Source organism: Camelus dromedarius, chromosome 13 (assembly GCF_036321535.1).
Source record: "Camelus dromedarius isolate mCamDro1 chromosome 13, mCamDro1.pat, whole genome shotgun sequence".
NCBI lineage: Eukaryota > Metazoa > Chordata > Mammalia > Artiodactyla > Camelidae > Camelus > Camelus dromedarius.
The window spans coordinates 44,409,432-44,421,009 of NC_087448.1; the positions used below are offsets into that span (position 1 = coordinate 44,409,432).

General features: G+C 40.8%; 1 non-coding gene across 1 annotated transcript; it reads right to left on the reverse strand.

The window, feature by feature from the left end:
• Positions 1-2,354: 2,354 nt before the first annotated feature.
• Positions 2,355-2,461, reverse strand: LOC116157314 (U6 spliceosomal RNA). The gene has a single exon (XR_004141341.1). It is a non-coding gene; the product is annotated as a U6 spliceosomal RNA (small nuclear RNA).
• Between the last annotated feature and the right edge of the window lie 9,117 nt (positions 2,462-11,578).

Consider the following 11,578-nt stretch of genomic DNA (forward strand, 5'->3'; position numbering starts at 1 on the left):
TAGGATCAGGCATACTAGAATGACAAGTTCCATGGGAAAAACAAAGGCTTTTGGTAAAGGAACACTCTTGTCATCACACCGTTTCAGATTTTACCAGCAGGTTTATGCCCTGGCTTTACTTTCTGCCATCTGTCTGTTCTTACCATCCATATCCCCATCCATAAAATGGGGATAATTAATCTACTTACACCATGAAGTCATTGTGGGGATTAAATAAAATAATCCATCCAAAATGCTTAATTCTATGTACGTAGTAAGCACTCAGTAAATGTTAGCTGCAATTACAAATGTAGCCCATTGGATCTAGGGCTAGAGTAATTGCTTGAATCTTTTTCTTTTTTAATTGAAGTATAGTTGATTGACAATGTCATGTGAGTTTCAGGGGTACAGCAAAGTGATTCAGTTATGGAGTAGTTGCCTGAATCTTAAAGTATTACAATGATTAGTGACACAAGCTTTTTTTAGTTGATAAAATACAGCATTTTTTTTTTATTGGATGAAATAAAATCTTCCTAGCCAAGAGGAGGCCCCATAGCTACTGTGGGCCATGAATGAGACTGGTTCCTTGAAGAATGACTTCAATATTGTCAGGCTAGTAAAGTGGGAAGAACACCCTTTCTCTATTTTTCTCTGTTGGAGGGGAGGGCTATGCCATTGAAATGACTTAAGCTCTACCAACCAGCCGAGTGTGGCGAGGTAGCTCTTGTAGTGAACACTAGCCCATGCCTCCCAGTGGGCGCAGGTGAATGGCCTGTTAAAGTGCTACTGAAGTCTCACAGGCTACACTGAGCATTCCAGGGCAAACCCCGCTCAAAGGCCCAGAGCAAGCTCAAGGACATGGGAGGAAGAGTTGTTGGTGATGCATTCCGTGAGGCCACGGTGAAGGGCAGCCCAAGAACCTGGAAAGATCATCCCCTAAGTGTTTCTATGAAACAAACATTTACTGTATCAGAGCAAAGATATATGATTACCTTAAAATGGCAGAATGCCTCCCAGGCTGAAGCTGATGGGAAAGTATTTCATATGGCAAAAGAGAAAAAAAAAAAGTCTTCATCTGAAAGTTGATTGGTCAATAATAGTGTTAGGTTCTTAGATAAGTTGGGGGCACCAGGCAGATAGATGGATGAAAGGGAGGATGGTCTGGAAGATGGTGTTATGCTTGCTTCCAGTATAAAGGGACTTTACTTCTTCTAAATGAGTGCCAACAAGAAACTGGTTAAAACCAGACAGTCATAACTGCACAGGAGCAGAAAGGACTTAACTAGACACAACCCAATGTTCTTTGTATTATAATTAACATTGCAGTTTATCTCCGCACCCTCATGGGCTTTTCTGTGTGCGTCATGGGTAAGGACATGTACAAAGGGGCCGAACACGACTAAGCACTCCAGGGACAAGAGCCGTCAATCAATCAAGAGACCACTTCTAAGTGAGGGTGTAAGAGACAGGGGAGAGAAAAATCACAGCTCTTTCCTTCCTGGGATCAGCCAGCCTCCCATTCTTGGAGGCATACTTTTCCTTTCCTAAATAAATCTTAAAAAGTGTTTTCACTACACAACATACCATCTCCCAACAGTAAACTTCTCTTTATAAACAAGAACTGGGGTCTTTACATTTTGGGGTAACAATGGGGTAGGTCAAAGGGGGCAAAGATGGGCTTTCCATCTCCAGTCCTGTCCAGAAGGCTGGGTATCCTGGACCACAAGCCCAAGGCCCTGGCCTGTGCAGTGCAGGCATCTCAGGGCAGACATTCAGGTTGGGCAGTGAGCTTCTGACTCTGTCTGCATCAGGCAGTCTTCTGATGAGCACTGACCTGCCCAGATCTACCCATGGAGAGAGAGAACTGTATTGTAAGTGAATAAATTGGCATTCTGGATTCTTGTTATTGTTGTTCTGGTGACTCCACAGAGTTAACACTATTCATCATTATCCCCTACAAATCCTGATAGGTCTGTTTGTAAATATGTATGTGACTGTACAATTGAAATACAATTCAAAGTGATTAGGCAAATCTTATAGCAATATAGAAAGAGAATCTATGAAAGTACTGGAGAACCACTAGGAGCAAAAGTAATTAAAAAATGAAGATCTGGTGGAGTCAGGTGATAAATAATTGAAGGAAAAAAATCCACAAGGTTCATGAAGTATATAGATAGGTCAAAGGAGTATGATTTGATAATTAAAGGATTATTAGAGGTCCTTGGGAAAAATAATGAAAACCATGAATATTTTTGCAACAGTGATCCTTCTTTATGAGCATATGAAAAGATCAGTTTGAAGAGAAGACTGTTATTATATTATTATTATAATTTTAATATAGTGAGTTGTACATATAGAAGAATATACAAAATTTAAAAAATATGGAACGCTTCATGAATTTGCACATCATCCTTGTTCAGAGGCCATGTTAGTCTCTGTCTCACTCCAATTCTAGTATACAAGCTGCTGAAGTGATAGGCATTCTGGATTCTTAATGTCAGACTCAGGAATTGGGTTGGTGTGAGTCATACTCTTGGGCCCACGTACATTTGGATGTATTGATCACTGAATTTCCAACTTGCATATCCATGATCCAGACCCTTGGTAACTACACTAAGGCTCTCCTTCTCTGTGGGAACCTGTCAGAAGCTAATTGGCTTTTCCCAGGAAGTTTTTCAAACTGCAACATGCATTTGACATAACTGTAAGGGGAAATCAAGTCCTTTATCAGTGCACTTAGTGTTAATCTTGTTCTTGCCATCACCATAGAAATACTTGTGAAGAGAATTTAAAAATTGCCTCTGAATTTCTTTCCAAAGTCTTCCAAGTGTTACCCCAAAGGGGAAGGGAAGGGAAAAGATCCCAGTTCTTATCATACCCAAAAGATAAGAATTCAGAGGGAAGATGGAAGTGTTATGTAGTGAAAGATTTAGAGGATTTGTTAGCAAAGGGAAAATACACCTCCAAGAACAGGAGGTGGGCTGACCCAAGGGCAGATGCAATGGTCTTTTTTTGCCCCCTTCTCTTATACCTTTGCTTAGAGGTGGTCTCTTGATTGATTGACAGCTCTTGCCCCTGGAGTGCTTAGTCATGCTTGTCCTCTTTTGCACATGTCCTTACCCATGATGCACACAGAAAAACCCATGTCAGGGTCCTAAGCCGCAATGCTAACTGTATTACAATGAGCATTGTATCATGTCTGGTTAAGTCCTTGTCGCTACTGCACAATTGGGGTCTGACTGATTCTTGCTGGCTCCCATTTAGAGGAAATAAAGCCCCTTTATGCTGAAGGTGGGCATACAGCCATCTTCTGGACCATCCTCCCTCTCCTCCACTTTATCTGCCCCCACTTGTCTAACTACCTAACACAAGTACTAAAAATGAGTCTCTACAATAGGGCTTTTCTACTTACAGTGAAACAAGGACAAAAGACAAGTCACCTTTGCAAAAACCATCTCATGTACTAGTTTTTAAGTTGGAATGTGTCAAGATGAAATTTAGAAAACAGTAAAATTAATATCCATGCTGTAAATTGCTGTGAAGTCTCACAAGAATGATCTCTGGCACCATTGATCAACCCATGCTATCAATGCCTTATGTTTGTAAGTGCTTTAAATCTTTTCTAAAGTTCTCTGACTTCTTTCATATAATTTGATATTCATAACAACCCATGGGGGTAGTAGATAAGTGAATATTATTATTCCTACCTGAAAGTTGAAGAAACTAAGAGATGAGGAGTTTATTACAGGGCTTCCCTATGGTTGGTGGGAGAGGAGAGAAGAGGCCCCGGCCTGAGCCCGTGCCTGGGTGTGTTCCCTCCACTGTACCATGCTGTTTGCTCATGCTAACACTGGCTGTTGACAATACTCACAGCTGCAGAACTGAATCTCCACAGCCAGTAACAATGAAGAGATTGTGCCTTAACCTACTCATTTCACGTCTATAGACAGTCAGAGCCTACGACACCTCCAGCTCTAACAATCACTCAGATGAACTGTTCTCAATGAACATGATCACCATAACCCTTTATTACCCATTGCTTTTTCCCAGATTATGATGGCATCACCTCTAGATAATCAGTTCCATATTTGTGCATCTTTTCAAGATTTTTAGCCAGGGATGGAAGTCTGTTGTCATGGAAAAGTTTGATTTCCATAGAAGCATCAAATCTGTAATTCTGGTCTTTTCATTATAGCCTCAGATAAAAAAATCATCTTATCCTTTCCAACACAAGGCTCAAAATGGCTACTTATTCTTTTATAAACCCTTTTTACCTTGTTGCAGTTTCCTTTGGAGACTTCCTGTTTTTCACTGATTCTACTCTGGTCGGTTGAAAATGCTAAAACATTTTTCTTTTTCATCAGATCTGTTCTCTTGAAACTCCTCTGCTGCCTTTTGAAATCACATTTTAACTTTGTGGGATTTTTTTGTTTTTCTTTCAGATTTCTATCAAACTGATTTTTTGAACTAGTCAAAATAAATAATAACTATAATACAACTCCTCAATTTTCAGCAATAAATAATTCTGGCAATAAGAAGGAAAATGAAACTAATAAATGAATTTTCATACCATGCTGAGAAGAATAACTGTAGGAAATTATTAGATTCTCTTCTGTAAATGTCTTAGTATAGAGCTGGCATTTTGCTACGCCCCACCTTGCTCCCAAAGGGTGTGCATTTTCTAGCCAAAAATTTCCATGAAGGTAAATGTGAACAAGATGTTTATAAATAGAATAAGAAAGGGAGCCAGGGAGGAGAGTGAGAGACAGAAAGATAGAGACAGAGAGACTGGGGTTGGGATGATTGGAAAAAGAGAAAGAAGTACTCAACCCAGGCTTGTGTCAGGCAATCCTCTGACACAGTGCTGCCTAGCAGAAGGATCAGGCGGCATTTTTCTACATCCATAGAATCAAGAAGCACTGAAAATTTCCAGCTTCTTTAGAATGATGTGTGATGGACCTGGCTTCCGTAGTTCCTGGGTTTGTCTCCAGAAATAGGAACTGGTGTGTAAGGAACACCCACAGAACAATTCACCAGAGACTTGTCATCAAATAAAAAAATGGAATTGTCCTTCTCCCATTTTCAGAAGCACATCACTTATTGAACAAAATGATCAAGGCACTCCACAGTGCATTGTAGGTATTTCTATAGATGGTTGTAAAGAATCTTGCCTCTGGAGACAGATGTTGTGGTCTTTTCTATAAATGGGGCTCAGGTCAAGACCTGTCAATTGTGATTCACTGGTATTTTGAGCTGTGTTCCCAGAAGTCTGGGGGTGAGTGGGGGATGACTTATCAAACACTGGTCCATTCTATACCAGTGGGAATATTGAACCTGATATTCAAATACTCAGGACAGAATGATATTTCAATCATGTCAGGCTCCAGTTAGCAGGAACTGAATGTAACAAGCTTTAGCTTTTCGGAATGACTTTATGGAAAATGACATGAATCAGAAATTAAGTTTGAGGTAAAATACAATGTTGCCAATGGCACATTACAGTTAGCATTAACTGCAGTGACTGGTCTGTGACACAGCGCCATTTACCAGCGGAATCTAGACATTTGCTCATTTGCAACCGCTTATTTAGTTGGAAGTTTATCAGGTTTCCATGCTGTCTTGCCTTACATCCCTTTTTCTTTCACATGAGTAAATAGAAATAAGAAGTTTTCTTCCTTATGAATACAGACCAGAAAGAGATCAACAGAATGCCGTAATACATTTTCAAGATTAGTAGATGTTAAATAAAATTGCTAATTGGATCTGGAAGGTAGAACTGTGGCAAGGAATATTTTCTAGCGGATTTAAAAAAATTACTCCTTTTATGTGGAGGAGATAGATTAGAAGACAACTCTGGTTTTGGGATCTGGAGTGGCCTGATTTCTTTGGAAAGTCTCCATTTGGTTTATTGAATCTTGTGTTCACGGCATCTTTGGAAGAAGATGCTCAGTTTTCTTAGATTTTCTTCTCTGTTGCAAAATGACAAGGCTCAACATTACTTGATTTCAATTGATACTATTTGGTCTGGAAAGCTGCAGAGAAAGGGTGGCAGGCAGCAATTACTTACTCATTTACTATTTCATTGTTAGTACCCCTCCCAACTGTAACTGCTACAGATAAGCATTTCCTATTTGCCATCCTTCACAATGATACATTGGGAACATCAGCTACTCCTGCCTTTTCACATGTGTGTGCATCTGTGCATATATGTCTTTTCAGAAAAGAATACTCTGTGTAGTCTTTGGAAGAATTTTAATTAAAAAATGGTTATAACTTTGACTTTCAGATAGAAAGCGAGGAAATACATTTTTGGTTTTAGTCTATTGTCGAGATAATTTGAAGCCTAGGAAATTATAAGCCTTTCATTAATATACTTATTTGCAGAGAAATTCCTTCCGGAATATTTAGTAGATTGAAAATGCCTGGATAGTGAGTGAGTCTTATGTGTCTCTTTATTTACCATGGCATCTAGGAAGAGTTCTGTAATCTGTAATCTTCTTGCTTCAGAAGAGTATTTAAGGTAGATTACCACTGAAGACACATGTAGAGTAGAATTACTAAAGATAAAAGGAAAGAATTAAAATTTGATAGGCAGGAAGAGAATTATAGCCCAAACCTGGGCTATTATTGAATATTGTAATTTTAGCTCAAAGCTTCCTAAGACAAGAAACACAACATGATGGATAAATATTTTTTCATTCTTGATTGCAAGAAAGTAAATCATTTTGACAAGAGCCACATGCTTTTACTGATAAAATAATCTGAAAGAGATTCATCCTATGGCTCTGTATAGGGAGAAAAGTGAGCTGTGTGAAGTCTATCTTAAAGAGGATTTTTTTTTTTTAAAGCAGAAATGCTCTGGGTATGATTATTTCTTATATTGATACTTGAACACAAATGAATCTGCTTGCCTACTCTTAAAATGTAACTCAGCTGTCAGCACAAACAAAAACTTTGCATGGAAGGATTGTCATATCCTAGAAATTAGATGGCTGCTTAGAGTTACATAAACAAAGAGCTGGAAAGAGTTCAGCATGACAGCAGCAGCAACAAAAATACACTCAGGCAGAAGCTGCACTAAACAAAAGCCTCGCCCTGGCAAGCAGCGGAGGGAAGTTACTCAGACTCAGCAGAGCCCTTTCTGAGAAACCTCAGCTTCCGGGCTGGGAAGGTGGAAGGCTTTCCCCCCAAATCCCAAGCTTCACTGGTCATTTTGTCTAAGAATTCTGCCCGGAGCGACATTTGTTAGACTTCCCATCACTCACTGCACCTGATCCAGACCCCCAGGGAAAGAGCTCTCTCCTACCTCAGGGCCTTGGCACATTCAACTCCCTCTGCTGAAAACCTCCACCTCCACCTCCTCCCACTGCTGGCCCCCAAACCACCATCAGTCCAGAGTAGTCTCTGCTTAAAGGCCACTTCCTTCACACAATCTTCTTTGCCTGCCTGAATCCAAGTTAGGTGTCCCCAGATTGTTGTGTTGGTAAGAAGAATTTACTGGAAAGGGAGAAGTTTAAGGACAAAGGAAAGTTTAATAGGTACCCTGCTCCAGGCAACAACGGGCCTCACAGGTGAGAGATGCTTGTGTGTCCACCGAATGTGAACGTGCAGGGCCTTTCACTGAGGAAGGGGCTGTGAACACAAAGGGACAGGGGAACAGATTTCTGATTGGCTCTAAGTGAGGTAAGGGGCTTTGGTATATGCGAGGACAGTGGATTTATGGCTCCAGGAAGATGGAGACACGGGCTGACACAAGGAAGGTTGTGGGATTTATAACTCTGATAAGGAGGAGACATGGGCTGAGACAAGCCAGCCTGAGCTGCGTGAAGCTGGCCATTTCCCAGGGCTGTTCATTCTGCTAAGGCAGACATGTTAAGAAAGGGTGTATTTTGTTTTTGTTTTTGTTTTTTTCAGGGATTGCAGGAAGATATCTGAGAGCCCAGGGATGGGGGTCACAGGGTCTTGGCAGGCACCACTGGGCACTGCACAGATCAGAGATTCTCACTTCTGGCTACATAGTAGAATCACCTGCTATGCATCTGAAGCAGGTCAAGGCCTGGTCTCCACTGCAGAGACTGGAAATAGAACATTTTGCTTTGATTGGCCTGAGTGAGGCCCAGGCAGAGAGCATTTTTAAGATTCTCCAGGTGATCCTAATAAGCAGGTAATGCAATGAACCACTGTTCCATATGATCTCTTCGCTCTTGGAACTTCCCTGTCATCACTCACCACCAGTTCGAGGTAATTCAATACTAATTTTTTGAGCATTTACTATGTGTACAGGATAGTTTGATGACTAGTACAATAGGAACAGTACCAGGTACAACAGTTAGCTGGATCAAAAAAAGCAGCTGAGTATGGTAGATTGAACCCTATTTCGCAGTTCTTGACATCCACCCTATTGTAAGCGTGTGGCTACATCCTTACTCAGTAACTTGGCAGGGCCCTCCTGTAGTGGTCACTTTTCTGCTGTATTGGCATTGAGATTGCATTGACACTGGCCACTGTTTGGCCACTGGAAAATTAATGGATGTCATGGAGCAGAGGATTTTAATATATTTGACATTTTGTGCCTCGGTGACCCACCATGAGGAGAGCATGCTCTGAGAAGCCTGTGCCCCAGAACAAACACAAGTGTCTTCGACTTGAACCCAACTCACAGAAAGGAGCCATTTCCAGCCAACCTCCGGCCAGCAGCAGAATGTCCACCTGAGCCCAGCCTGGATCAAGCAGACTATAGAGAAGCTGCAGACCCATGGGCAGGGGCACACAGGCTTATTTATGGTTGTAAGCCACCAAGGGTCAGCGTGGTTTGTTAGCAACACAGTGGAAATAGCTAACTAACACACCAGTCGGGTTTACCACACTGCATTTGCCTAAATCAATCATGTTCACTTGTTTATCATTGTATTTCCTGTACTTGTTACACTGAGATATGTAACAGGTACTCGAAAAATATGTATTGAAGGAATGAAAATATGGTTCCTGCCTTCAGTGATCTCATAGGCTAGTGTGTGAGACAGTTCTGTGAACAAATAGTTACAAAGTGAAGTGATAAAGGCAGTTACAGGAGAGCTGTGATAGCATGGAGATGGAAAGCCTTCGAGGGTGGGGGTGGTGCTACCTACTCCAAGGAAATGTGTCGAAAACCAAGCACGTGGATTTGAACCTAATAAGAATCATGTATTCTATCATCAGGAACTTTTGTTAAGCTTCTTGCTGCGAGGTGGGCTACCTTCAATGTCACATAAATAGACTTATAGTTTCCGCCATGACTCAAATTGTATGTGTTTAAAGATTTCCAACATGTGTATGGAGTAAAATTATATATGTGTATGTATGTGTATATACGTGTGTGTGTGTGTGTGTGTGTGTGTGTGTGTGTGTAAAATCTACATTGCAGGAAAGGAAAAGGACAGTGGGTTTAGAGATGAGGTCTAGTGAAATGAAATATTAGTGTGGAAGATTCAGTGTTTAAATACACTGAGAAAGCAAACTGTTACCTTATACATCAAAACAACAACTTATGAGAAACTGGATGAAGGATGGGGAGGAAGAGTTGGGGGAGATGGGGAAGATCACAACACAGGATGTGCCTGCTCCCTTTGTCTTTTTTTGGAGGGGAATGTAGAAATTAAGTTTGTTTGTTTATTTTAAGGGAGATACTGGGGATTGAACCCAGGACTTCATGCATGCTTAGTGTGCACTCCGACCACTGAGCTATACCCTCCCCCCTCCTATGCCCTATGTCTTACTTCACATTAAAAATAAAGGTCCTCCTGGAATAACCAGTGTCCAACCAGTGCATTCTCACTTCTGATTGAGAGCTCTCCTTGACCCCGCCCTCTTCACAGGTGGCCCTTCGAGAGCTCATTAACTCGTAACCTGGTCAAGGTGAAAAATGTGCTGTCCTCCTTGACTGGGTATTGCAGAGAGAGAGATGTCTGAGATCGGTTATCCAGAGGGAAGAAAAAGCAAGATGTTCCCAAAGGCGGAGCCTCTCAGCACCTGCTAGGTCGGCTGGCGGGCTGCTCAAGGGAACCCCCTCTGCAGGTCTTCGGCACCTCTTTATTTTACCTCTTTACTCTTACTCTTCTTTACTAAGCCTGCGACTCTCCTCTATCCTCTTTCCAGCTTCCCCAAAATGTACTGAAATCTCCAATTTGCTGCGGTTTCCTCTGGCACTCTGTTTTGTGGATTAACGCCCTTTCCCTGATTTTTTAGCCAGCTGTGGGGAGCAGAGAAGCAGATGGGTTGAAGTGCTCATAGTCCACCTGCCATTTTTCAAACCAGGAATCCATAACATTGTGACTAAAAACAGACACAGCCTACGTTCCCCCAAATGAGGAGGTTGTTGAGTAAATCACGTGTATATGCAGGCTGAAATAACACGTGGGCACTCAAAAATCATATTTTTGAAGATTATTTAATGACAAGGAGAAATACCCAGAATAGAAAATGATTACAAAGGTCAAAATCCAGAATTCTCTTTACAATGTGGCCTCAATTCTTTCACTCACATATCAAAATAGTAACAGTTGTTAGTATATTTGGATGGTGGGATTGTAGCAAATTTTACTTCACTTCACTTATTTTAAGACATTCAGCTTTTTTAATGTTACCTTTATAATTGGAAAAATAATTTTAAAAAACCTAAGCCAATGTTTTTCTTCATGTGTAATTTTTTAGCAAGTCTCCCCAATCTGACTATATATACTTTTACCTGATAGTGAATAAGGCAATCACAATTTATTTTGCCATCCAATTACCAGATTGATTACATATTTTTTCAAAGCCTCAAATTCCAAAAATGTAGATGCTTAAAAGTCTGAAGGATACCATTTCTTCTGGGACATTTTGCAGCTTCCCACCACTTTCCAGAAAAATAAGAGAAGGTGGTGGACTTATGGAGAGAGAGGTCTTCAAAATTAAGAAGTACAAATGCACTTCTCCAGTCATCTGCCCTTTTGCATTCAGCTTTGCACAACTGGGTATGAAAAACATTCCCATTTCATCTATATTAAATGTTGTAAATTACATTCTCAAAAGTCCCTTAGGTGTACCTAAGAGTCCACTAATAATTTCAAACAGCATGATCAAAGCAGGAAGTTGCATCCCGAAATAAAACAGGAGGTTCTGCTTAAAGCCTCACCATGGGACATTTCATTTATTCTGAATCTGTGCCCAGTGATTTGTTCACTTTTAGGTTTTCAGGTTGCAAGCCAGCCTTCTAGATTATAGAGGTGAGAGTACTAACATTTTCATCTAGGTTGTTACATTTCTTAGCTCAAGTGAGAGGGTATGTACATCTATAGTCAATTACCTTAAATGTCATGATTTTTTTTCCCCAGAGTCTCTTGCCCTTGAATAAAAATCCAAGCTCCTCTCCATGTTCATCAAGGATCTGTTTTATAGTCTGTAAAGACATTATTAAAGAAATGAACGGGATTCATGAGGGTCTTGGAGGGTAAGAGATAACCTCTTTCAGGCGACAGATGGGAACAGTGTGGAGAAGGACATAGAGAGCTTGACTTGGGACAGAGCTTGGCTTTTTCAAGGAATGGAAAGGAAGCTACTGTGGCTGAAGCACAGGGAGCAA